This window comes from Hyperolius riggenbachi, chromosome 12 (assembly GCF_040937935.1).
Source record: "Hyperolius riggenbachi isolate aHypRig1 chromosome 12, aHypRig1.pri, whole genome shotgun sequence".
NCBI lineage: Eukaryota > Metazoa > Chordata > Amphibia > Anura > Hyperoliidae > Hyperolius > Hyperolius riggenbachi.
The window spans coordinates 161,687,272-161,714,493 of NC_090657.1; the positions used below are offsets into that span (position 1 = coordinate 161,687,272).

General features: G+C 43.6%; 1 protein-coding gene across 4 annotated transcripts in view; it reads left to right on the forward strand.

Annotated features, from left to right (window-relative positions):
* Window positions 1-27,222, forward strand: part of GATA5 (GATA binding protein 5) — a 2,064,317-nt gene that overhangs the window by 1,986,831 nt on the left and 50,264 nt on the right. For 2 of the 4 annotated variants that reach the window (XR_011025213.1, XR_011025214.1), the window contains exon 29: window positions 4,209-4,302. The gene's annotated coding sequence lies outside the window, so the exon portion shown is untranslated. Of the gene's footprint in view, window positions 1-4,208; window positions 4,303-27,222 lie in introns of those variants that run through there. The other 2 variants (XR_011025210.1, XM_068262929.1) reach the window with 2 other exon arrangements.

Here is a 27,222-nt window from a genome sequence, read left to right on the forward strand (position 1 = left end):
GTGTTATGCTGGTCAAAGCAATGAAGTGCAACACTTTAGGGCGTTAATCTACCCGCCTCATTTTCCCATCCTGTCTGATTGATCCTTTCGATCAATTTTTTGGCCAGGATCAAATTCTGATCTATCACACATTTTGGGGGAATCAATTACCAGGTGTAACGATCAGTGTCAGCCCACAGAGAGAATCTGATTGTTGGCGATCTGCAGTATCACCAGCAATACAGAGCTATACCGGATTATGGATGATCTGCAGTATCACCAATAATACAGGTATAACACTAACCTCTGGGCACTAATGCAAAAAATGACAATATAAACAGTAGTGTTACAATACTGTGGAAATATCCACCACACGGCAATTCCTCAGAGGTGTGGTTACCTCTGAATGGGAATCCCGTGTTTGAGATCCTCAAACCAGGTCAAGAGAGGAATCTCAGCCCCTAGCAGCAAACGTCTGCTTGGGGCAAGCGTCTCGAAGAGGCAAGCCTCAGAGATAACCCTCCAGTGGGAGACGTTCCACTAAAGGGAGAAGGGTCAGACAAGCAAGGGTTCAGCAACAGAGAAGGCGGTAACAGTACAGGAGCAGAAGGCAGAAGAGTAATCGGTAATCAGGCAGAAGTCGGCAACAGGAATCAGATAGGCAAGGTACACAATCGACAAGAGGAGAGAATAGTCAGGGATAGCCAAAGTCAAGACACAGATAATAAATCAAATACAATCCTGACTAAGGTGTGAAATCCTTAGCATCAACACCAGGGCACTGCACTAAGGTCTGAGCGCTAACACAGAAGTGTAATCACAACAGCAGACAAGGAGCAAGTGAAGTTCAGTTCCTTATATGCTGAGAGTCACTCAGCAAATCCGCCCAATGGCCTAACCAATCAGGACACCTCCTGAGGTCAGCTGACTGGAGAGTCAGCTGACCCTCCTACGTAGGAGGTAAAAGTCCTGCCTCCTTGCGCGCACGCGCGAGACCCTTTGCCTCTGGATGTTGGAGAGGCCAGACCCTGAATCCGCGCCCGAACGCGGACTGAAATCCGCCTGCCGCAATAGAGGACCCGCCGCCATGACGCCAGACGCGGCCGGCGGTGTCCCCATGAGCCTGCGCCGGCAGCTCCGTATGAGCGGCGGAGCCTGCCGGCTGAGAAGCGGAGACCGCCGCCATGCTGCCCTGCATGGCGGCATTGTCTCCGCTATCCTTCACAACAGGAGATTTGATGACTCTGATCAAATCTGCTGGGAATCGATTCGCCAAAATGACTGATCGACCAATTGAACAGTAAAATTGTGTGCATGGACACCTTTATGGCCAGAGATTCTTGCCACATTTACTGTTTACAAGCAAAGCAACTACTCAGATCATTTGTTTATTTTGTGCCCTTTTTAACGTTAAAGCTATAGACAGTCTTTTGGAGTGATTGCTGTAGGATTTGATGTTGTTTCACAGATTACAGGTCCATTGTTCGGAGGCCTGTATGACAAAGGGTTAGGTAAACATTTTGGATAGATAAGGTGCCTCCTCTGACAGCTCATAGACCCCAGCGGTCCAAGCAGTGTCTGTACATTTCCATGATGAATTAGGAGATTTTTAAAAGAAAGCCAGAAGACGCCAGAGAGGGCAGGAGGAGGATTCAGTGATTGGCAGGAAGATTCGGAGGAACCCACACACAGGGGCCGTTATCTCTTCTGCCTGTGTAAAAAGGATAGAAGTGCTAGTGAAAGTAACATGCCAAGACTGTGTAGAATGAGCACTTTACTGCAATCACAACTTACAAAAGTAAAAAATACTGCTTCAATGCATTCAAACCATAATTAGCTGCAATGCTGTATATTATTGTGTGTTTATGTTTGTTCATAAGGATATCACCGTATATTTAATTTTTATATATTTTTTTTTCTATTAAATAATTGAAATTCAATGTAATTGCTATTTCACATGCACCTCTGTTTCAGTCACTTATAGCCAGTATCTCCAATGTGAGTCATTACTGTCTGTATGTTTGTGTCTTTTTGCCGCTCATGTTCAGTAAATGCCCCATGTTTCTTACTCAGTCACAAATAATTAATTAGTATTTACATCATTTGCATCAATTCATTTTATTTCTATTAATTTATTTATATTTTTTTCTTTTCTAAAATGTTCACCGATATTTTAGTGTTTAAGGAAGTACTTTATTAATAAACAATGAAGAAAAATTGATTCAACAATATTTTTAATTTAATTTACCAATTAGTTCTAAACAGTTTCAACTTTTATTACTGAAATTGTGAAATTGTAACATATTCAAGTGGAATAATTTTTTTATTTAGTTGACATTTAATTAATCAAATAACATGGCAATTTATTGTATTTAATGCTAAACAAATAATGTTTTTATATATATAAGATATTCAGTTGTACAACAGACATGTTAGATGCTTTTTATTATTCGCTTCTTTTTTTTCTCATCGTAGTTAGTTACTTGGTTCACAAATTCATTCACATAACCAAAACCCATCCATAAATAAATATAATACATATATGTTTTTATTTTATAAATCCTAAGTCATGGATAATGGTAGTAATAATTTCATTACAAATAGTGATAGAGGAATTGAAATGTTTAAATATTTGTATAATGTATTGATGGACGGCTTTTATTTTTAAATATTTAAGTATTTATCACTTTTTTGTTAGCTATTTTCTGAAGGTTTGAATGCAGTAATTGTAATGATTTGATATGCTTCTACAAAAAACAAAAACAAACTATAATTATACTTAACTATGCTTTACATATTATTAAGGTTTAGGAAAGATAGCACAATTTTAATTGACTTTACTTTTATTTGGATTTTTTTTTACCCATGTTTGATTTAAAATGAAACCATTCATTATTTAGTAAGAATGTTACTGATCTGACTTTTTTTTGTTTTCTTTATGCCATATTAAATAAAATGTGTAGCTAAGTTGGAGCTTATTTTATAATGATTGAGCGAGGATTATGTGATCTTTTTCGGGTAAATTGCGCTTTTGACTTTTATAAGTCATCATTGCCTGTTGGTTGGCAGTTAAGAACTATATGCAATATATTGTTTCCTGCATCAAACACTGTATAAAGTGAAAACTAGGCATATAGCACTAGTGTGAAATAATGTAAATTTCTAAAGGAGTACTAATCCTTTTTTTTTTTTACCAATGTTTTATTACTCAAGAAGAGAAAGACTTACCCATAGGAACAGACTCGCATGTGGTTTACCCTAGTCTGTATGCAGAGAAAGCACAGAGTACTGCTTCATCACAATGCATTTACTACGCAAATGAATTGTGAACAGGCTTCAAGAAGATGTGGGGTATAAACAAAGGGATTTAGTAAGCTGTATGAAGAGTGGGAGTGTGCACTTTATGGATAATTGAAGGTGAAACAGTGTATGTGTGCATATACAGGTGAAACTCCAAAAATTAGAATATCGTACAAAAGTCCATTTATTTCAGTAATTCAACTTATAAGGTGAAACTAATTTATGAAATAGGAACCCTTTGCAGGTGTTTTGGATGAATTGATTGATTGGAGTCTGACACTTTGAGCCTAGAATATTGAACTTTTTCACAATATTCTAATGGGCTGTGATTTTGATTTTGGGGTTCTTATAAGCTGTACGCCATAATCATCAACATTATAACATATAAAGGCTTGAAATATCTCGCTTTGCATGTAATGAGTCTATTTCATGTGTTGGTATCACTTTTTAAGTTGAATTACTAAAATAAATAGACTATTGCACAATATCCTAATTGTTCCAGTTTCACCTGTACAGACCAAAATGTTGGTACAAATACAAGAAAATCAAAATATGGCAGATAAGACACAGCTTTATAGCAAGATACATCTAATACCTCTCTTTACTTCTTTTAATATACTAAGTAGAAAAAAAAATACATTTACAGTTATTCTCTTCCATATACAGTATTATTTCACAAATATATTAAAACATGTTGATTCATGATGCAGCGGTTTACACGTTTATTATTTAATACATTTTGCACAATTGATTGAAACATAAGCAGAACAGGAATAAGCTAAAAATGAGAAAACAGAGACTGTTCAATAGGTTTCATGTGATGACATAAATGTAAGTGCATAATATAGAAAAGTAAGTGGTTGTGTGGAAAGTATCAATTCATATACAGGGTAAACACTAAATTGAATTATTACTTCTATTTTTAACAGATCAGGACATTCATAAAAATATAGCCGACGTATAACTGGCTGGGTCAATAATTTCCTAATTGCCAATCCCACGTTTTCCTGTAGATGTAAAGAGGTAAGTGAGCAGTTGTACAGTTTACAGCCTTTTATAAGATCAGATTCAGGACTTACTTATAAACATTGTGTAGGACAAACACGCCATAAACATGCATACTTGAACCACTTAGCTTGGTGCTCATCCCCCCCCCCCCCCCTTCAGGGACGGCATTATGTAAGGAGACAGCAGGCACCACTAAATCTATTGTGTGTAATCGTTCAAACTAAGGCATCTATCTGGACAAGTGTGGGAGAGCATACAGCTATACTGTGACAGAACTGCCTGTCATTAAAAACATTACTACTGAAGGTGTAATTTAACCTTTCCAAAAGTGTGTATTTTTTATTAGGCGGGTGGGCTTAATAATGCAGCTTCAAAGGAAAAATTATATATGTGTGTGTGTGTGTGTGTGTGTGTGTGTGTGTGTGTGTGTGTGTGTGTGTGTGTGTGTGTGTGTGTGTGTATATATATATAATCAGCCTCTATATCACTTTAAAGATTATGGTCCTCATAAATACAGTGACAGCTAAATAAGTATCAACTAAAAACGCATCACACTGTTTTGTGGAGTATACAGTTTTGCCTGAATTAGACAATTTGAGTCTTCACTGGGGAGGTAAGTCCACCACTTCCACCTCCCATTTTTAAACAGTTTTCAGTGCATTTTAAGACTTATCTACACGGCACCATTTTCCATCAGATCACATGTATTAGATGGATCTATTAGATAATTTCCAACCGGTCAAGTCGGATTTTGCAATAGATTTTAGGTACTTATCAAAGCAAAATCTATCGCAAAATTGATCTGAAACAATTTGGACGTCTACACACGATGCAATTTCTTATTAGATCTATCTAATAGATCCGTCTGTCTGATGGAAAATTGTACCATGTAGATGAGGCTTTAAACTTCCTTGTGCCTCTGTGTTATCCTATTATCTATAAGTATCAACTAGAAACTTTATTGTCTTAAATCAAATCCCAAATGCTGCAAAATGTCAAAGGTTGAGAGAGAACCTGGTTCATCTATTCTAAAGTCATTTCCTGTAGAACTGCTTTGTGGTTCTTCTTCATCATGCCTTTTCCAAATGATGGTCACAGCGTTTTAACAGTGTTTGACAACTTTTTGCTTGTATGAAATAACGGGATCTACTGCAGTGTTTATGGGAACTGTTATTTGAAAACCACTTTCATTCATTTGAATGGAGAGGTGGTTGATCACTTGTCTGACGAAAATGCAGCGTTTACCATTCGGGTGTACCGACCCTTAGATTGTAGAATAAATTATTGCCAACCCAAGACACTGAGTGAGCGTATGTGTTATATGGCTGCGCTTGAGCTGGGTGGAGTGTGAACGGCGCCCCCTGCTGTTGCTCAGTACCCTGGCAGCATTCCAGTCTATTCCCCCTCCAAGTTGTAGCAACTTGGAGGGATATGTAATTCAGGATCTGGTTATCACTGGAGCCCCAAATTACCCTTGTGTGGGGTTGCGTGGGACACTAGTGCTATGGCTGCACCCAGCTTCAGCGCTGAGCGCCAAAATGACCTGATTCACTGAGTGAGTCTACAAAGTGTCAGTAATTATAATTGTGCAATTAGAATAGTATGGAAAGGAAAAAAATCCTTTATCTGTATGCCTGCTGTACTAGTTCCTGCTGTAAGTTTGCCTGCTGCAGGTGAGGGCTGTAAGTGATAACGAACAGAGAAGGAAGGGAGGAAGTGTAAGAATGATTTGTGAAGGAACATGAAATGAACACAACAGCGGAGGAGGAGGATCCAAGCTTTGGTGGGTATTGAATTCCAGGAGATATGAGAACATATAAGGCACATTTCACAGTCATAATAATCCGTTGCATTAAAATATCTTGCAGTTTTGAATTAGGATGATACCATTTATTGGCTAACTTATAACCGTAAAAGTAAACGTTCATTTCAGTGTAGTATTTTAGCATTATGGTGAAATAGATGCATAAAATATTGATGAATCTCTCTTAATCCCGGGTTTGATATGCTGTGTAAAAATGGTTATATGCAGAAAAAAATAGCTCAGCAAATATCACTTTTCCGTGACCATTTCTTCACTACAGGTCACAGAATGAAGGCGGGGAGCACACATTTCAGAATCGCGGGCCTTTTGCCATGTGATTAAAGTCAATGGGCTGCGTTTCTCTGTGTTCATCTGCATTCCGTATTTCTTACCACAGTGCAACCTTCTTTTTGTTTCTACATATAGCAGTTTCCTACGTTGCCACAAAATAAAAAGGCATGAATAAAGAAAAAAAAAATTGTGCACAATAAATATGTGCAGAAACACAAAGAGCGTCGGAAAATTGAAAAATTGCCCTCAATACTTCAGGAACGAGAGTGTTTCACCAGTTAATATTCAGTCAACTGCAAGTGTGCACCCTTGCCTAATAAAGTGTCAGTCCACCTAAATTCACTTACAAATGGATCCTGGTGGCCACAGCTGTCACAGCTGCTTCTGAAAATGATACATTTTCCTTCTTTTAAAGGGAAGTTTAACTCCGACTGCTGTCCAGTTTCTTAACCCTTCCTTAGAACAGATGGTAAAACAAAAAAGATGTACTTGCAGCCAGTTCCACAAGCAACTTTTTCTGCTATAACACCTGCCCCCACAATAGTGATGGGTCGTTTGCGAACGAGCCGGCTCTAAGAGCCGGCTCTTTGCTGCGAACGACAAGAGCCGGTTCTCCGTTTTAAAAGAGCCGATGCCTCAGCCGCCCCACACAGCTCTGATTTGCTGTGTAATAAAGGGCGCTGAGGCATGCTGGGAAATGTAGTCCTCCTCTCGCAGCTTGTAGGAGTGTATGGGGCCGAGCAGAGCAGTAGCAGGAGGGATTGCTCCAGTCAGATAAGCAGTCTTAAGTTGTCATGGAGACCGGGGCGGGTCTTTTACTCCGATTCTGAGTGGTGTCTAGTGATATTTAATTGAGAGCCGATTCAGAGCCGTAAGAGCCGGCTCTTTAATGGGAGCCGATTCAGAAGAGCCGATTCTCTGAGAAGAGTCGGAATTCCCATCACTACCCCACAACACACACAACCCTAATGGTGTACCCCCTTGTCCCCAACTCCATTCCGTATTTACCTATGTGGTCCTTAAAATGAACCTGAGAACAAGTGCCTCCAGAGGGTCCCAGCGCTGAATAGGTGGTCAGGAGGAGGATGTGGAGCATCCAGAAGCTTTCCTCTACCAAGGTAAGTATCTAACTTTTGCCCAATGTCTCCATCTTTGATTCCAGTACATAGTGTCTCTCTTCCTTGTAAAAACTGGCCAACAACTATACTGTGAGGTACAGACTAACCAGCAAGCTCATGGTGACCTAGAACTCATTGGAGTGTGTAAGGGACTACAATGGTCCTAAAAGCCCCCTTACTAAGATGTTAAGAAAAACAAAAGTTTGCTTTCCTAAAACAGAAATAATTTGCGATAATTCAGGTTGGAGTGAGCTTGAGATGTCTCCCAGGCAACGCTGCTGAATATATGCAAATTAACCATTGTACCCTTAGAAGCTAAACACACCTCCAGAACCGCTGGAATGCAATGATGTGTTAGCTTGTTAATTTGTACATAGCCATAATAATCCAACATGCATACAGACTGTTTCGGATTGTTTGATCCTCATCAGTGCATGGCATGGATTAATTTGGCTTTATGGAGTAGGGCTTGTAAATCCAAGAGGCACAGACTAATGGCCCATACTCATGAGGGACAAAAGTGGCCTGTCGCCAGCACACGTGAGCTTGTGCGCGACAGGCCGGCAACAGCTCGTCGCCAGGTCCCTCCGCATACACACGGCGGAGGGACCTGGCAACTGATGCGGCGGAAGCTGTCGCTGTTGCGCCTCCCCCTGCCGAAAGCCCAATGGATTACTTATCTTGTTGCTGTCACTAGTCCGCGTACTCACGCGGACTAACGACAGTTGTGGCGGCGACTGTCGCCAGGCGATTGAGCGGTTCAATCGGCCGGCGACATCAGCGACGAGCGACGGGTCAGGGTGCGTGCCCGTGCAACGCCGCATACTCACGGGCGACCTGTCGCTGCAACACGCGCGCGCCGCGTGTTGCGGCGACATTTGTAGCCCGTGAGTATGGGCCATAACCAGCAAGCTCATGGTGACCCAGAACTCATTGGAGTGTGTAAGGGACTACAATGTTCCTAAAAGCCCCCTTACTAAGATGTTAAGAAAAACAAAAGTTTGCTTTCCTAAAACAGAAAGAATTTGCGATAATTCAACTATACTGTGAGATAGGGGAGCCACCTTTTATGAAATCAGATGTATCCAGATTGATTGACATCATTCAGTCCATCCTACTCAAAGGCTCCGTATACACACTCAACTGGCGTGTACAATCTATCCCTGATGGTTAGTAAAGAATGAACTACGTCAGAACAAGTTTGAATTCAATGCCAATCGGGTTATTACCGGAAGCTCAAAAATGAGGACCAAGAAGTGCTTAATTAGCCACACATAAGTAGTTTCAATGCAGCAATCATTTGTCATCGTTCGAGATGAAAGACTAAAGGTGCCCATACACTCGTCAGATTGGCAGCTGATAGATAAGAAATGCATCTGATGATCTATCTGATGCGTTTTTAGAACATTTTTTACCAGGATAGAATTCCAATAAATTTTAGTTTTAAATTCTTTGAAATTCGATCTGATGGCATTTTTTTGCCATCAGATTTCCATTAAGGCCAATGCAAAATGATAAGCAATCTCAGCAGATTTTCCACCCTGCCAGTTCGATGGAAAACCATTGAAATCGGCCATCGATCGGTCGATTGGCCAACCGATTTGCAATCGATCGATCGATCTGGATCGATCGGTTGGCCAGAAAATCGGCTGAGTGTTTGGGCCCCTTAACAGTGATCATTATCTGGACCAATCTGCTAGGATGGATCGGACTACATCAGGCTTTTTTCAACCAGGTTTCCGTGAGGACACTGCAGGGTTTCTTGGCATTTTTCCCTCCAATTAGAATGGCCTCAGTTGGCAGGGTGAATAATACTTCCTTGGCGCCTCTGTAGAAAGAAGGTCAGCTAAGTTGGGGTCAATATCATAAGGAGCGCAGTGATGAAAAACAGTATGTTAGTGAGGCAGTATAATAAAGAGCCCTATTATAGGGGAGCACTATAATTAGGGGAGCTATTATTAGAAACACTACCACAGGTTAATGTAATAGGAAGTACTATAGAGGAGGAACATGGAATGGGGGAAAACACGCAGGGGCAGCCCTACCATGAAGCCTGAATCACGTGATTCAGGGCAGCAGACTGCAGGGGGCAGCATCAGCTCTACACTCAGCTGATTTTTTTCAGTCTCTCGCTCTGCTCTGCTGCTTTTGCCCGACTCATGGAGCACAGAGCTTGCCTGCTGTGAGTCTGTGTGTAATAATATGCACTGCTCTTTGCTAGCCCAACCTCCTTGCCATGTGCCATTCTGCCCTCTGTTTTCCCTGTGTGTTGCCCCACCCACGTACCTACACATCCACTATCCGTAGACCTATCAGCACCCATTCACTCGCCTATCACCATCCAGTCTGAATTAGGTAAAAAGGGTGCCTAAATTGCGTGTGCGCGCACACACACACACACTATATATATACACACACACACACACACACGCACTATACACACACATACTATACACACACACACACTATATATATGCACACTATACACACACACACGCTACACACACACACACGCGCTATACACACACACACTATACACACACACACACACACTGTATATACACACACACACACACGCACTATACACACACATACTATACACACACACACACACTATATATATGCACGCGCTATACACACACACACTGTACACACACACACACACACACTATACATATGCACACTATACACACACACACGCTATACACACACACACACGCTATACACACACACACACACACGCTATACACACACACACGCTATACACACACACACACACACCCAAGTAAATCCCAACTCTTATTCCAATTATGTCAGCGTAAATATCACTGAGCATGAGAAGACGTCCATTAACAACTACCCAGCAAAAAGCATTGCAATATATATTTCCAGAGCGTGGAAAAAATAATGAATTGATAGTTAGTTAACAAATTAAGAACAATAGCTAACTGAAATATCATCATAACACACACACCAACTTATCAGCATTAGAAGCATATTACACCATTATTTTACATCGGTTTACCACCATATTAAAGAGTCACACTGTATAAAGTCGAAGAAGATCATCAGTTTTCAGGTTTTATAAAATTCAAGAGGCTTTCTGAGGATCTTGTCCTATGGCATCCTTCAATAGATTACATTTTACAGAGGACTGCAATTGCATGATAGATCAGTGGTCCCCAATCTTTTTTGTCCCAAGGCCTGCTTCAGCATCAGGCAATTTTTCCAAGGCCCGGGCGGGAGCAAGCGTATGTGTGTGTGTTTGTGTGCACCCGGGGGGATGGTTGGCTATAGGGGCAGGCTTGTTCTACAGGCAGTGTCATTACATAAAGAAGTCCTGCCAACATCAGCCCTACCTAACCACTATCTTAATCACCTTCAGCACTTTGGAAAAGATCCCTTTGCACTGCACCGAGGCTTCTGTATAACCCACCAGCACAAGGTACATTTGATGTGACAGGTGGTGTGAAGCGGGTTACTGCCTGGGCTTCCTTATCTACTGGCACAGTCATTTCCTACCCTCATCTGCTTGCCCTCACTTTTACCCTTCTCTCCTCCCCGCAGCCCCTTTACCCTTCTCCCCACACCCACTTCACCCTTTCCTCCTCCCTACACCCACTTCACACTTCCCTCCTTGCACCCTCACTTCACTTTCCTTCTCCCTACACTCACTTTTACCCTTCTATAAGCCTTCCATTCTTCTTCCCACACTAGCTTCCAGCATCAGCTTCTCACCTCCTGCAGACTGAACTCAGTGGCTAGCAAGAGACCAGAGCGGGACGCAGTCATCCTCACTGCTGCCACCTGGTGTCTGTACAGACAGAAAACATGCTGCATTTCAAATGACAGACAGTAGTTGGCAGCAGTAACAATGGCTGCAGGCGGCTCTTCTCTATAGCTTCCTGCAAACTTCAGTGACACTTCTCTCTGCACTGTGATGTCAGACGGCACGGCCCAGCTCAGAACAGCCTGCGACTAGGCAGTGGGCCATGGCCCGGGGACCCCTGTGATAGACAATGGATCTTTTGATTTCCATAGAGTAACCAAGCAGCTCGGGGTGACCCAAACCACTAGGAATGTATAGAGGGATAAAAGAGACTGAAAAACTCTCCTACTAATAAGCAATGCTTGGTGAAATTTGCCTTCTTAAAACAGAAGGAAATTTGCAATAATTCAGCTATCAGTAAATGTTTATGGTTACCCACAATGCACCACTACCAAATATGAAAATGATTCCTTTTTGCCTCTGTAAGCAAGACAAGCATCCAGAACCACTGGTGTATAGCAAGCCTAATTTAAAGCTATTTAAAATATTACACAGCCACACCAACCCCACATGTAGACAGCCTATTTTAGGCTTTTGGCCCTCATCAGTGCATGACAGGGATTGATATGGCTGTATGGGATAGGGCTTGGACCAGTACAACAGAGTAACCAAGCAGCTCGGGGTGACCCAAGCCACTAGGAATGTATAGGGGGATAAAAGAGACCCGAAAAGCCCTCGTACTAATAAGCAATGCTTGGTGAAATTTGCCTTATTAAAACAGAAGGAAATTTGCAATAATTCAGCTATAAGTGAATATTTGTGGTTACCCACAATGCACCACTACCGAATATGCAAATTATTTCTTTTTCACCCCTGTAAGCAAGACAAGCATCCAGAAAGGGATAATTTGCATATTCGGAAGTGGTGCATTGTCGGTAACCACAAATTTTCACTTATAGCTGAATATTTACAACTATTCTTCTGTTTTAAAGTGGACCCAAATTAAAAATACAAGATTTCAGAAATAAAATCTATTTTCTAAATTATAATAATAAATAGCAGCCTTTTTTCAGCTGCATAATGACAAATATAAAATATTTTACATTTATTGGAGGAACCCCTCCCTTCCTTTCAAATTGCCGGGATTTTTCCGGCAAACTGGTGGAGTAGATGGTGCCCGGAGGAATTGCTAATGGCTGCCCCCAGTATAACCCTAGCTATGAAAAGAGAAGGGTGAAAAGCATGCACTTAAATAATCATAGGTTTGAAGGAGTTGTGACGAACATTACGGAAAGTCGTGCGCAAGCGCCAACGATTTTCGTATGGTCGTGCACAATTACTGTCAGTCCTGGGTCAATGTACAATAGATGTCCTTTTTCCTCTCTTCTTATTGAGAGCAACAGTAACCTTCCCCCACATCCTGTGTCAGGAAAGAATTTCACAAGTGGCCAACTCCCCTGCCGAGAAGCCATTTGGCTACACGGCTCATCTTCCCCCCCCAAAAAAAACCAGCTCGAACCAGTAAGATTAAAAATTCCCTCCAAGCTCATAGCCTCAAACAAAGGGAACGTTAATTTATTAATAATTCAAAATAGGTTTGGCACAGCAAGACAAAAATTACATTCCCTGATACCCAGGAAACAGTTCTGTCATTCACCTGAATTATAATTTTCTGGCTATCAGGAATCAATAGAGAAACCACTTTTTCCGGCCTGTGTAGAGCGCAGGCGATAGAATATGCATGTATAGCCTCGTTTGATACAGGGTCGCAAGCCGCTTATGAATATAGTCTCGGATTTGCGATGCGCCAATCTGGGGCGGAGTTACACAGATTATTAATAATCGGTACATTTCTTGCTCTGAGTCTGGGGGGGCGGCAACCTGCTGATTAGGAGGTAAACCCGCCTTAAACACACCTACTTTCCAGGTAGTGACAGCCCCAAGACTCAGGTCCTATAAGAGTGGGGCGGGACCAAACCTGCCCAGTTCTCCAAATTCCATCGACCAGGAACGTTCATGCAGGCGCTTAAGGAGAGCCAGTGCTTGCAGTGCTCAAGGACTCTAAACCTGAATGCCTACTTTTAAACTGGACCCTGTTTCTTCATTCTCCAAATGGACTATCAGCCATAACTAAGTAAGAATTTTCTGATTTTATTCCTTTTTATTTTTAAGCTCTGTGTATATATGTTAATTGGTGTATATAACTGTATGTAATGCATTTTTGTTATTAAACGTTTTAAAAATCGTTTAGCGGTTATGACCTGTTGCTGAACATACACAATCGTACCTATTCTCCTGAACTCGCTACCCTGTGTTTAATAGAAGTATACATTTATAACCCGTATGCGAGAACCCGGCCCAGATATAACGATCTGACCCGGGTCCTGCATACTGCTAAGGGTTAATAGAGCGTTCTCGAAGTCCTAGTAATTACAGTAGCGGGCTGTGTAACTCGCTTGGTGGCAGATCTTTGAATTGTATGTGTGTGGTGAACCCGTTGGTGTCCGAACGCTCCCTCCATTAGTCAGTTCATCAACTGCGAAGTCGGGTTTACGCTTCGTGATGGACAAAATGACAGTGTGAGAGGATTTCTGACTCTGATCGACTGACCCACCCGCAGACCAGCCCTGCGGTCTGTGACAGGAGTGTTTATTTATCTTTGTATGTGTCAGAGTGGTGCAACTAAATATTTTTAATTAAAAAAATGTTTGGTTTGGGTCCGCTTCAAGAAGGCAAATTTCACCAAGCTTTGATTTCCATGAGGAAGGGATCAGAGAACAGGCCACTAACATAGTATGACAGACAAGGGGACTCATTTTTGTCTAAATGTAGCTAGAGGACTGCTAATGAGGGTTTTAAGGAAAAATATGACAAAGTGACCCCTTTAAGTAGTTGTTCTATTTGGGACCAGAAACGATGTACTCTGATAATCCCAAAGCATGTGCATTAGCGTCCCTAGTTCTTTTCCACAATTCCAACAAATAGGAGAGTTATCCACTGAATAGGAGTCACATCTTCAAGGAGTTAGATACTGTCTAGCTATAATATTCTGCTGTTGGCCCCAATTGGTATTAAGGTGCCCATACTCTTACACGATTTCCTGCCGATAGACAGCAGATTCGATCACTGTGAAATCGATGTGCAAACGCTGATCGAACGACCGATTTCCATCAGAAATCGATTGATCCCGTCGATCTGTCCGCGCTGAAGATTTTGCTCGTTCGCCGGCAGGTCGGAGGTGCATCAATAGCGGCGTTCAAATGTCCGACGCCCGACTTTAGCGGCAATACATTACCTGTTCTGCCGGCGCGTGTCCCTGCTGTCCCTCCTCTGCGCTGGGCTCCGGCTGGCTTCACTTACTTCCTGTTGGGTGAAGTTTAAACAATAGAGCGCCCTCTACTGTTTAAACTTCCCCCCATAGGAAGTAAAGTGAAGTCTGGAGCCCAGAGCGGAGAAGAGACAGTGAAGACCGGGGGACACACGCCGGCCGGATCAGGTAATGTATGCTGGGGGCGGCAACGGCAGCTCCACAGATTGTGAATCGTTTCATAGTGAAATCGATTCAAAATCTGTTTGCAGTGTAGGCAGTCAATAGATCCCTCTTTGATCAGATTCGATCACAGAGGGATCTATCTGCTGGTCAATCTGGTGGCAATCGACCAGTGTATGGCTGCCTTTACCTTTAGAGAATTATCTCTAATGTATTTATTTGACTTCAAGAGTTCCTTTGGTAACAATGGTGATTGAAGGTCGCTAGCCCGTACGTCTGTATACTTTTTGAGAACTTGATCGCTTCCCTACATTAAGACATTGTACCAAAAAGAGGTGCCTCCATTATTGGACATTTTATCTTTCCAAGTAGTGATCACATGAGGTGGTAAAGGAGGGATAATCGTTTTATGCAAGGTTAGATCGCTATGTATTTTCTGATATCTAAACAATTGGTTCCCCATTGGCAGTTTAAAGGATACCATTAAGATTGAGAAATGAGGGAAGCAGGCGTATGCTGTCCTTATGCCCACCGCTCCCCCCATTCTCCTCTCTACCTTCGCATCCTACTTAAATGCCTCCACTGCAGCCTCCTCCGAGTCGCCGGAGTTGGGCATTGCTGCTTCAGGCTTCCTACAGTGCGCTATCGCGGCTGGGAGTGCACCGTGCATGACGTCATGACTACGTCATGCACTCTCGGAAAACCAGATGGTAGAATATTGGTATATGGGCAGCACGGTGGCGTAGTGGTTAGCTCTCTCACCTTGCAGCGCTGGGTCCCTGGTTTGAATCCCAGCCAGGGCACTATCTGCAAAGAGTTTGTAAGTTCTCTCCGTGTCTGCGTGGGTTTCCTCCGGGCACTCCGTTTTCCTCCCACATTCCAAAAACATACAGATAAGTTAATTGGCTCCCCCTAAAAAAAAAAAAAAAATTGGCCCTGGACTACAGTACTTACACTACATAATATAGACATATGGAAATGGTAGGGATTAGATTGTGAGCTCCTTTGCGGGACAGTTAGTGACAAGACAATATATATATACACTGTACAGCGCTGCGTAATATGTCGGCGCTATATAAATACTAAATAATAATAATAATAATAATGTTCTACTATAACAGTAGAAATGACAAGAGTAAAATACCAGTAATAAATACCAATATTTTACTACAGCTAAATTTAACCCTACTCTCACACTGACCCTCCCACTATCAATGCCTAACCTTAACCACCCTCCTCACACGGCTAACCTTAACACCCCCTCCCCAAGACTAACCTTAACTTCCCACATCTTGCCAGTGCTATATAAATATAGATGTCACCGCTATATAAATACTAAATAATAATAACCCCCTCACCCTCACAGCTAACCTTAAAGTGTACCTGAGATGAGGCCCCTTAAAAAATGTATACATAACAGGAGTGTGATTATATCATGCAAGTTACCAAGGTAATGGTCACACTAAATGGCACTGACCACATAGGGGGACACAGGAACAGCGATTGGCTGTTTCTGTGTCCCCGTATGTGGTCAGTGTAATGACTGGCTGTTCCCATGTTGCCTGCCTTGGTTCCTATATGTGGTCAATGCAATTATTGGCTGTTCTTGTGACCCCCACTGGCGAACTGAGGGGGCTATTCCGGGTGTCTGGAACCTCCCCCCTGCACTGAGCTGTGTATTCAGCCAGGGAAGCCCGCATAATATAAACAGCCTCATTCTCCCTCCCTTCTTACTTCTGGTGCTTCCCTCCAGCTAATAGAATGAGAGAGGCAGCCCAGCTTCTCTCACAAGAAGATGCAGCCTGCAGTGAGAGAATGTTGATTATGGAGTCCTGGACTCTCCACAGCACAGAAGTGTCAGACATGATGAAATTAGAGTACAGGCAAGCTGGTAAATATACACAGCATGATGCAGAGCTTGCCTGGACTCAGGGTCTGTGGGCAAACATCTGTCTGGTCTCTCCCCATTGTTATAATGACTGCATGTGTGGGTAAGGTGTTTAACAAGCTGAAAAGTTTTTGACAGTCCCTAGACTCCAGGAGGGCTTCTTTCTGACTTGTGTGAGAGACTGACAGGGACAGGAGTCCGATTACAGGCAAGTAGCCTGTGTGATGTGGGACTGCAATACAGATACATTCTCTGCTCCATCTCAGGCTATTCTCAATTTCTCCACTCCTCTCTCTGGGCTAGTGCACGCCAAAATGACAATAGCAATCGCTAGCAATTTGTGAGTGTGATTTTGTGAAGTGATTTTCAGAGCGATTTTTGAATGAATTGCTCAAAAACATGCTACATGCAGTATACCTGCGATTTTGAAAAAATCACAACGCTGCTGTGGGAACACCCACATAGGGTAACATTAGCCAAGCGCTTTTCAAATCACTGTTGATTTGAAAAACGTTCAGAAGCCCTCTTGGTGTGCACCAGCCTCCTTCATTCACCTTTGTTTCCCTCTTCCCCTAGAGCTGGCTGTGTGTTCTTGTCATACAGGAAAGCTAAATAAAAGTGCAATCCTGGTGAGGCAAAATATTATTATTTAGTATTTATATAGCGCCGCCATCTTCCGCAGATGCATATATCCCTGCATCATATGGGTATCGCTTGCGCTATGTGACACTATGTAGCATATTCCACTGAATTGTCCAAACTAAGTCTATCTCCTGTTCCTCTCTTGGGGAGTTGTTCCAGCGCTGTACCCCGTTCACATTTGCTGCTACCAGAAGCCCTCAGAAACACTCGTGTCCTTGAGTACTTCCAAAGATAGGCAGCTCCGTAATACGCCAGCGCACTTTTGTGCATGGGCAGTATGGAGCCACCTGTATTCAGAAGCACTCGGGGACATACGTGCTTCTGGATCTTTCAGGAACCCCCCCCCCCCCCTTAAAAATCCTGCGTTTGCCCCTGACCCCCTACCTGGTAAATGTAATGGTTGGTTTTTCCTATGTGGTCAGTGTAACTAAACCCCACTTGGTGTGTACTAGGTCTCACAACTACACTAGCTTGTACTAGGGCTCACCGCACATTAGTTGGACTTCTCCTGATTTACTATAGGTAAAGCTATTGAACAAGGTGACAATCCAACACTGCAATTCTGGAAGAAAGTGATTCATAACTCATTGCATTTATACAAAGCTGCCTATATATCTAGGGGATCCAGGGAAACATTTGACAAGATCTGGAAAATATGGATAACTAACAAGGATACGGCTGTGTAATTTTAACAGTTACCTAGATTATCTTCCATAACCTTCCTTTTGGTATTATTTATATTCTGCTGCCTCATTATATGCTGCGGGGTGAGGGGATCTGGACAGGCTGTACTGTATGTTCATTGTCTTGTTTGTTCTCATTCCTACATCTGTGCGTGTTGGAAATGTGGTTTGTTTATTTTGTTACTTGTAAAAATCAATAAAATGAAACTTAAAAAAAAAATTGTACATACCTGGGGCTTCCTCCAGCCCCCACCAGCCTGATCACTGCCTCATCATCCTCAGTCGCCTTCTACTTTGCCCGCAACTGGCCCACGAAAAATCTTCCGGGCGGGACCAGTCGGCACATGAGCAGTCTGTCAAGGCGCGCTCCCCCATCTCGCTCCCCTCGCAGGCAGAGAACCGTGAACACAGCGGGAGCGCGCGGCCAGATCGCGCATATTCAGTTGGCCCCGGACCAGAGGACTTTACGAGGTCAATTGCGGAAGAAGGGGGAGGCGGAAGAGAATGGCATGGGAGCGATTAGGCTGGAGGGGGCTTGAGGAAGCCCCAGGTATGTATATTGTATTGCTGTGGCCCCATCTCACGGTCACTTTAACCATTCACCTCCCACAGCTAACCTTAACCGCCCCTGCACCGCCAATTGCCTAAAAAGTGCAAAAAACCCCACAATTTTCTGGCGCCTCAATAGGCACCGGTTGAAATATTGGTATTGAGGAGAAATTTGGACACTGCTGGTGCCTAGCTATTATACTGTACTATATCCGACTCTATATACATACCATGAACTCTATTATACACATTACAATGCAGTAATTGAAAGTATAGTAACTTTGGGGAGCCATGGAAACCAGTCTATAAGCACAGCAGAGCCCAAGAACAGCCTAAGAATTCGGCCTTCACCCCTGTGCGTACAGCCAGTGATTTGTGCTGGTTAGTTGAGTTCTTGATAACCGAAGCTCTACTGTATCTCATTGCCATCACTTACAAGGTGAACGTTATAGGTGCCCATACACTCAGATTCCCATTAACAAATTAAGCAACCAAATTTATTCAGCGATCAAAAAACAGTGTGGTCGATTGAAAGTGAATCAACTAGCGACCCACACACTGCAAGCGAGAATTTTCCTTCACTAATCGATCTGAACATAGTTGAGCCTCCATTCTCTGATACCAAATATTAATTCTGTGCCGTTGGAAATAGTGTGAACAGTAGCTCATTGCTTTACAATCCACCAATATTTTCCATCCTTCTCGATCAAGTAAATTTGTTGATTCAACCACATATTGGCCAATTTTCATTGATCAAGTAGAATGAAATGCAATCAGGGCTGGTGCTACCATAGGGGCAACCTAGGCTTTTGCCCCAGGGCCCAAGCCAGCTGCCGGACCCCCCTAGGTCCCCCTTCCCCGGGGCACCTGCAGAGTATTTGTCAGAGTAGCATCCCATCTGCCCGGTGGGAACACTCCTCAGTCAGTCTATCAGTCTATGGCTCTGTGTCCTCCCATCTTCATCATCACAGGTGCTGTTCTCGTTTATGTATTATGTAATAACATTCCGGGGGTCACAGAGAAGCGCATGGAGCAACCGAATGACAGAGGAGTGCGCCTGCTGGGACAGGTGAGTCGCTACTCTGCCTCTGCTGGGGCCCCGAAGCACAGTTACGGTAGGGGGGGGGGGGTCAGGTCTCTCGGGGGGAGCGAAAGGGTCTGTCAGAGGGGCCTCCAGGTTACTCTGGCCCAGGATCACCATTGTAGCTAGAATCGGCCCTGAACGCAATCAGTTCTTCACCCATCGAAACAGGAAAATCGATAAATGCATGGGCAAATTTATGGGAAGGCAGAGTAGACCTGTAAGGAGTCCAGAAATCTAAAGCCTGGTACACACCATGCAATTTCCCATCAGATAAATGGCATCATCCTGATTTATAACTTCTTGCTTTTCCATCAGATAGATGGGTCAATAGATAATTTCTGACAGATATGATAGGATTTCTAATTGTTTTTCTGTTCACTTCTATGCAAATCAGAACAACAATCGTAAATCAGATTGGATCAGTCGGAAATTATCTATTCGACCCATGTATCGATGGGAAATTGCATGGTGTGTACCAGGCTTTGGAAAGTCTGTAGTGTAATTATGGCTGCACCAACTTATTGGTCCAGGCTATCAAGTAATATCAGGTATATTTGCACAGTTTAAGCTGCAGATCCCTTAGTAGCCCAAATTGTTGTGTGTACCAGGCTTTATGCTGGCTACTCACTGTGAGATTTTCTGGCAGATTTATTAGATGGCAAATTATTTATTTCTGGCAGATTATTTCCAACATGTTCAATCTGATTTCTGATTGATTTCCGATAGATTTCTGATAGAAGTGAACGGAAAACAGTCGGAAATCGATCGGAAAATGATCAGAAATCGATTGGAAATCAGATCGGACATGTTAGAAATAATCGATCTGCCAGTAAATCTGCCAGAAAATCTCATAGTATGTACCTAGCAATAGGCCTGTGCTTTAAGTCATGATGTCCAATCAGATTCACTCTTCAGTGCATTGTGAGAAAAGGAAGGAGATTCTGGTTGCTATAGACCAGTGATGGCTAACCTTGGCACTCCAGCTGTGGTGGAACTACAAGTCCCATGAGGCATTGCAATACTCTGACAGCACAAAGCATAACTCGGGGAGGCAGAGGCATGATGGGATTTGTAGTTTTGTCACAGCTGGAGTGCCAAGGTTAGCCATCACTGCTATAGACAATAGAAGCAGTCCTTCCTGCTAGTGTTGTCCGGATCATGAACGATTGGGATCTTTGATCCGAATCTCTTTTGTGAGTAGAATCATCCGAATCATCAAAATGAACGATTCGGTTCACAAAGGGGGTGGAGCCAGGAGCAGCACGCCAGCCCCTCTCAGCGGGCAGGGGGGTCCTGGAAGCAGAGCAGAGATGGATCGCTTAGTTGAAGGGGAGCCAGCCTTGCACAGGGACAGGTAGATGAGAGAGAGGGGACACGGGTGCCACTGCCAGATGTGTAGAGCTAATGTGTATTGGCTTTAATGTGCTGCTGATTTTAGGCTGTCTGTTCCATAGTTGTGCATTGTGCACTGTGACTGCCATTACTGTGCTCGCATTTGAAGACCTCTCCATGTGTGCCTCCTGCTATAGTGCATCCATTCCATACAGTAATATTGAAATTACAGAAATACAATAAAAATCCCAAGAAGGGACTCCATGCTCCACACAGAAAAGAAAACCGACTCCAAAGTAAAGCGTTGTGTTCCCAACTCCTCCTGCGTTCGCAATTGCAAGCTATACTCACTGACGACACCGGAAGTTTACGGACGTAATCCATATAGGTGAAATATATTTAAAGCATATGATTGCAACATTTGGGTATTGTGTGCAAAAAACAGTTCTGCTCTCTGCTCACCCCTCTTTGTCCACCTCCCCCCTTTTCTGTCCACTCCCTGCCCTTCTCTGTCTATCTTCCCCCCTTCTCTTTCTGTCCACCCCCCTCCCCTTCTCTGTCCACTGCAGGGAAAGTCCTGTCCTGCTAGTCATTTCACCCCTAAATGCTTCCCTAGTAAAATGATTCGAGATTCAGATCAAAGATCCGGATCTTTTCAATGATCCGATTCGAATCATCCGAATCATTGAAAAGATCCGGACTTCCCATCTCTAGACTGTGAGAGGCCTGGTGACAGCAGGTTCCCCCCCCCCCCCCCAGTATCTCTACCCTTCCCCTGTGACGTCTGCTGCAAAGCATCTGAGTTTGCCTGGCTCTGCCTCAGCAGCTCTGGTCAGTGTCCCCCTGTCAAAGTCTAAAGTAATTTATGTCAGGGGAGCTTATCAGAGTTCAGGCTGCAGATCTCCCAGCAGTCAGACTGGCTCCTCCATAGTCCAGCAGCCCTGTCCCTGCTCGCTGGGAATGATGGGAGCCGAAGGAGCCTGTTACAAGCCTTCCCCTGGTGTCTCGGAAAAAACAACACCAGCGCTGTGTGATGTGGTGCCACACTGAACAAGGAAAGCTCTGGTGTGTAACCTCAACTTGACATGGGAACGCTGATAGCAGCCGCTGCCACCGGTATTTAGGGATGCAGCCACACCATCTACGTCCAATTGTTTTTCCTGAACAAATTGCCTGAGATCATCCGCTATTTAAAACTGTGTTGGTCACTCTGTCCAGATCCCCTCATCCCATTGTCACCTACCCGTCTCTCTCTGAAAGTGCCATTCTATCTCTGAAGGGACGCTTCTAGACATTTCTGTGACCTATGTACCACATGTGGCCCATGTACCACTAAAAAAAGGGTAAAAATAAAGGTAGACTGCCTAAAGACAAAATATAAACTATCATTCAAAACTAAGAAAAATTAGACATTAAACAAGTAAACAAGCGATACATAATTACCCATCTGTACAGGGGCGTAGCAATAGGGGGTGCAGAGGTAGCGACCGCATCAGAGCCCTTGGGCCAGAGGGGCCCCGAAGGGTCCACCCTCTATCACAGTATTAGCTCTCTATTGGTCCTGTGCTGGTAATAATCACTTCTATAGATGCTTTGAATAGTAGTAATCCTTAACACACTGTTCCCCAACCCCTTCTTGCACCTCTGACACTGGGGTTGTCCTTGGCAGGTTTTGGTGCGCCGTATCAATTGTTATGTATAGAGTGCTTGGGGGGGCCCCATGTAAAACTTGCACCGGGGCCCACAGCTCTTTAGCTACGCCATTGCATCTGTACTCAAAACACACACTCACAGCAAGCTGGAACTCTAGATTTATTTGCATCTTATCTTCCAAATTGGACTGCAGTGATTTTGTACTGGACCAGTTCACCAGCGTTGAGGTTTCCTCCTTGGAATTGGTTCTTACTATAGCTAAGCCAGGCAGCAAGCTAGCAAACCCTTGAGTCTATTTACATTAAACAAGTACCCCTTGATAAAAATCACACACTGTGTATAGTTTAAACCTTAAAGAGAACCTGAACTGAAAATAAAAAGTAAAAATAACCATACACAGGTCATACTTACGTCATGTGTAGTCTACGCCTCAATCTCTCTCCTCTCCTGCATCCCATTTGTCCACTGTGATCAATGGAATTCTCCATGCTTCATTTTAAAAATGGTCATTACCCCATAATAGCTTCCTGGTCAGCACACTGTTAAAATGTAATATCACCCACCTGAGCCGTAGGGAAACATGGACATTACCTTGCACATTCAGTTGTAACTGACAGCTGCTGATATATAACTGACAGCAACTGGTATTTTTCAGTTCTGACAAAATATTGTCAGAACTGGAAGGGATCACTGTAAGAAGAAAAGGTGAGCTTCTGAGAGGAACAGACAGTGAGGTTAGTATGTAATCTTTATTTGCAGCTACGTCATGTGTTTATTTTAAATAATTTTACTCGCTTCAGGTTCCCTTTAAAGGACCACTAAGGTGAAAACAGTAGGCAGTTAAAATCTGACAGAACCGACAGCTGTTGGGCCAGACCATCTCCTCATGGGGGATTCTCAGGGTTTTCTTTGTTTTTAACCTCCCTGGCGGTTTGTTAAAATCCGCCAGGGGGCAGCAAATACCTTTTTTTTAATTTTTTTTTTTTTTTCATGTAGCGAGACAATGTCTCGCTACATGATAGCCGCTGCTGAGCGGCATCCCCCCAGCCCCTCCGATCGCCGCCGGCGAACGGAGATCAAGAGATTCAAAGAACGGGATCTCTTGGAGGGCTTCCCCCGTCGGTGACGTCAAAGGGGAATCCGATCCACCCCATGGCGCTGCCTGGCACTGATTGGCCAGGCAGCGCACGGGGTCTGGGGGGGGGGGCGGCTGCAGCGACGGGTATAGCGGCAGATCGGCGGGCAGCGGCGGCGATCGGAGGTTACACGCAGCTAGCAAAGTGCTAGCTGCGTGTAACAAAAAAAAAATTATGCAAATCGGCCCAGCGGGGCCTGAGCGGTGCCTCCCGGCGGCATAGCCCGAGCTCAGCTCGGGCTTACCGCCAGGGAGGTTAACAGCATTTCCTGAACAGCAGTTTAACTGCCAAAATAGTAAGATACCAGCCAGCCACCCTACTCACTTGCACACTATTTTGTCAGTTAGACTTTACAACTGCTGTTAAGGAAATGTTGTTGAAAACAAAGAAAACCCTGAGAATCTCCCATGAGGAAATGGACTGGCCCAAAACCTGTTGGTTCTGTCAAATTTTAACTGCCTCCTTTTTCTTATGATAGTGGTCCTTTAAAGCAAATCTGAAATGAGAAAAAAATGCCTATGCAGCGGAAAGGCTCTAGATCCTAAAGAACCTTCCTGTTCCTCCCTCGGTGTCCTGGTTCCAGCGCTGTCTCCCCCGTTTGAATTTGCCGCCTCCAGGAGCTCTTGAAAGGCATCGGGAGCACTCGTGTCCTCGACTGCTCCTAATGCCGGGCGGCTGTGCACTGCTCATGTGCAAACATGCACTTTCACTGCATTAGACCAGTTGTTCCTATAGCCTTATCGGATGTGACATTGCTGGAACGAGGGGAAAGGTAAGGCTCAATAGGATCCAGAGCCATGCCTCTCCATAGGTAAGTATCACATTTTTTTAGTTATAGTTTAACCTATTTCTACCCACTCCTGTCCCTATCACTCTAACCTGACTATTTTACGGGAACATAACCCTTTGTATGAGGAAACCCTTATAGTGCGGTCAGACGCTCAATAACTGTTGTCAGTAGCGATGGGGACCACATAGGTCAGCAAATCTGGGTATGAGCGCTGTATGTTGCTTGGCTACAGTTGAGCAGTGTGTACTGTTCAATGCAGAGTGAAGGAGGGACGATGGCGTGGCATATGATGGGGCAGATTCCAGCGGGTTAATTAAGACGGGGAGCAGTGTGCTTGCTTGTCACCGACTTTTAAAAGTTTGTCGAAGCGGATCCTTACACAGTATCGGTTTACGCAGGCTGGATTATTAGCTGCGGTCCCTCTACTGTGTATGAGGTCAAGAGCCAGCGCAGGTGCATTGAATTGTGAACAGCAGTTTTAAAACTGTCAGTAATGGTGGCCACACACAATAAAGTTTTTCTGTTAGATTTTACCCTAATTCATGATAAAGAAATCAGAAATACAGAGAGATCAGAAATGCAGAAAAATTGAAAGTTTTTTTTTTTTTTTTTTTTTATTTGACTGAGAAATCTGATCAAATTTACCCTTTTTTTTATGTTTTTTGTAATTGGATGTGTTGGAAAATTTAGACCATCTTTCCAAGGATCATATGGAGTGTGATAGATTGTCAAATTGTATTCAGCCAGAATAAATTGTATGTCACTATTCAGTACATACCAAACTTTATTTATTGTTTGAATAAACAACATAAAGGATAGAATTACAGTAGGAGAGTGTGTGTATATGTATATTAAGTTAAAAAAAATTGGTGGAAATTGTTTGGTAAGTGATATGAAAATAATATATATGGAAAAGTTATTGTTGGGTAGAATTATAACATATGTATTGTGCTTGGGCTAGTTATTTATTTTAATTACAGTATTTTTCAGAATATAAGATGCACCTAGGTTTAGAGGGCAAAAACCAAGGGAATATATATATATATATATATATATATATATATATATATATATATATTGATGTTCTCCCCAAATCATTGTCCCCTTGTGTCCTCTTCTTATCACCATGTGTCTCCTTCTGGCTCCCTTGTCCTCTCTTGCTACTCCTGTGTGTCCCCTTCTGTTCTCCTGTGTGTCCTCTTTTGCCCCATGTCCCCTTCTGTTCTCCTGTGTGTCCTTCTATCCCCCTGTTCCCTCCTGTGTGTCCCTTTGTGTCCTCCTTTTCCCCCTTATGTCCCTCTGTGTCCTCCTCCGGTTCCCCTGTGTGTCCCCCCGTGTCTTCCTTTTCCCCTTGTGTCCCCTTCTATTCCCCTGTGTGGTCCTCCAGACCCCATGTGTGTCCCCCCCTGTTCCCCTGTGTCTCCTCCTGTACCCCTGTGTTGTTCTCTGGTCCCTCTGTGTGTCCCCCTCTGTCCCCTCCTGTCTCCCTGAGCGGTCCGTGCAGTAGATGACAGGTCTGTGCTCGCCACTGGAATCGCTGGATGAGGTGAGCCGCGCTGCCGCTAATTATTTTTACACAGGGAAGCGGAGAAGACATGCAGGGTGGGGACCAGAGGACCACACGGGGACAAGGCAGGGAATCCCGGGGTTGATCGTAAGTTGGGGACACCCTGCTAGGTAGCCCAAACTGTTTGTCCCCTAGATTTTGCCGCCTGAATTACGTGATTCAGGTGGCTTCATGGTAGGTCTGCCCCTGTGCCTACTGCAACACATAACACTATCCCTCCTACTACCGCTACACCTAACACTACCCCCCTACCCTCACACCTATCACTACCCTTCTACTCTCATACCTATCACTACCCTTCTACCCTCACACCTATCACTACCCTTCTACCCTCACACCTATCACTACCCCCCTACCCTCACACCTATCACTACCCCCCTACCCTCACACCTATCACTACCCTTCTACCCTCACACCTATCACTACCCTTCTACCCTCACACCTATCACTACCCCTCCTTTTCTTACAGTACATCTTTCCTTACCAATTAAAGATGTTCACTTGACAGTCGTCTTACCATCACACCAGTGCTTCCCAATCAAAATGCCATTGCTTCACCTCTTGTGGAGTTACAACAAATCTATTGCCGAGAGCACAAAATCTAGGCACCTCGGCACACCATTGTAGGCTGTGGTACTGCAGAGGACACCAGTGCTTCATGCCACTGATGGAATACTGTCAGATGCACATCGTGGAGCCCAGCATGTTCCTCTTACAGCCCTTGGTTCTCCCCCCCCCCCCTCCCTTCGAGACACTTGCATAACACAATCACTTATAAAACATCAACCTGCTTTTGGAGGAATCCACTTCCTTTTGCCAAATATTTTCCAAGAGACGAAATTGCGGCAACCGAATGTCCTTTAAATCCTGCCAAATATTTCTACACCCTGAAAACAGACGCATTCTATTTTATTGTTTGTATTAATCTCCTCGCAGCAGAATGAACGGGACCAGCAAACTCCACCCAAAAAAAAAAAGAAATGGTGATAATCTATTCCGAGCTTTGATGTTTGATCAAAACTATCCCACTTCTGAACTGGGCAGATGTTTTTTAGCAAAAAAATAAAATAATAATAACTCAAGTGGTTGTCAAACACTGAGCATGATAAAACCATGTTTATTAAGTGTTATCGCAGTTT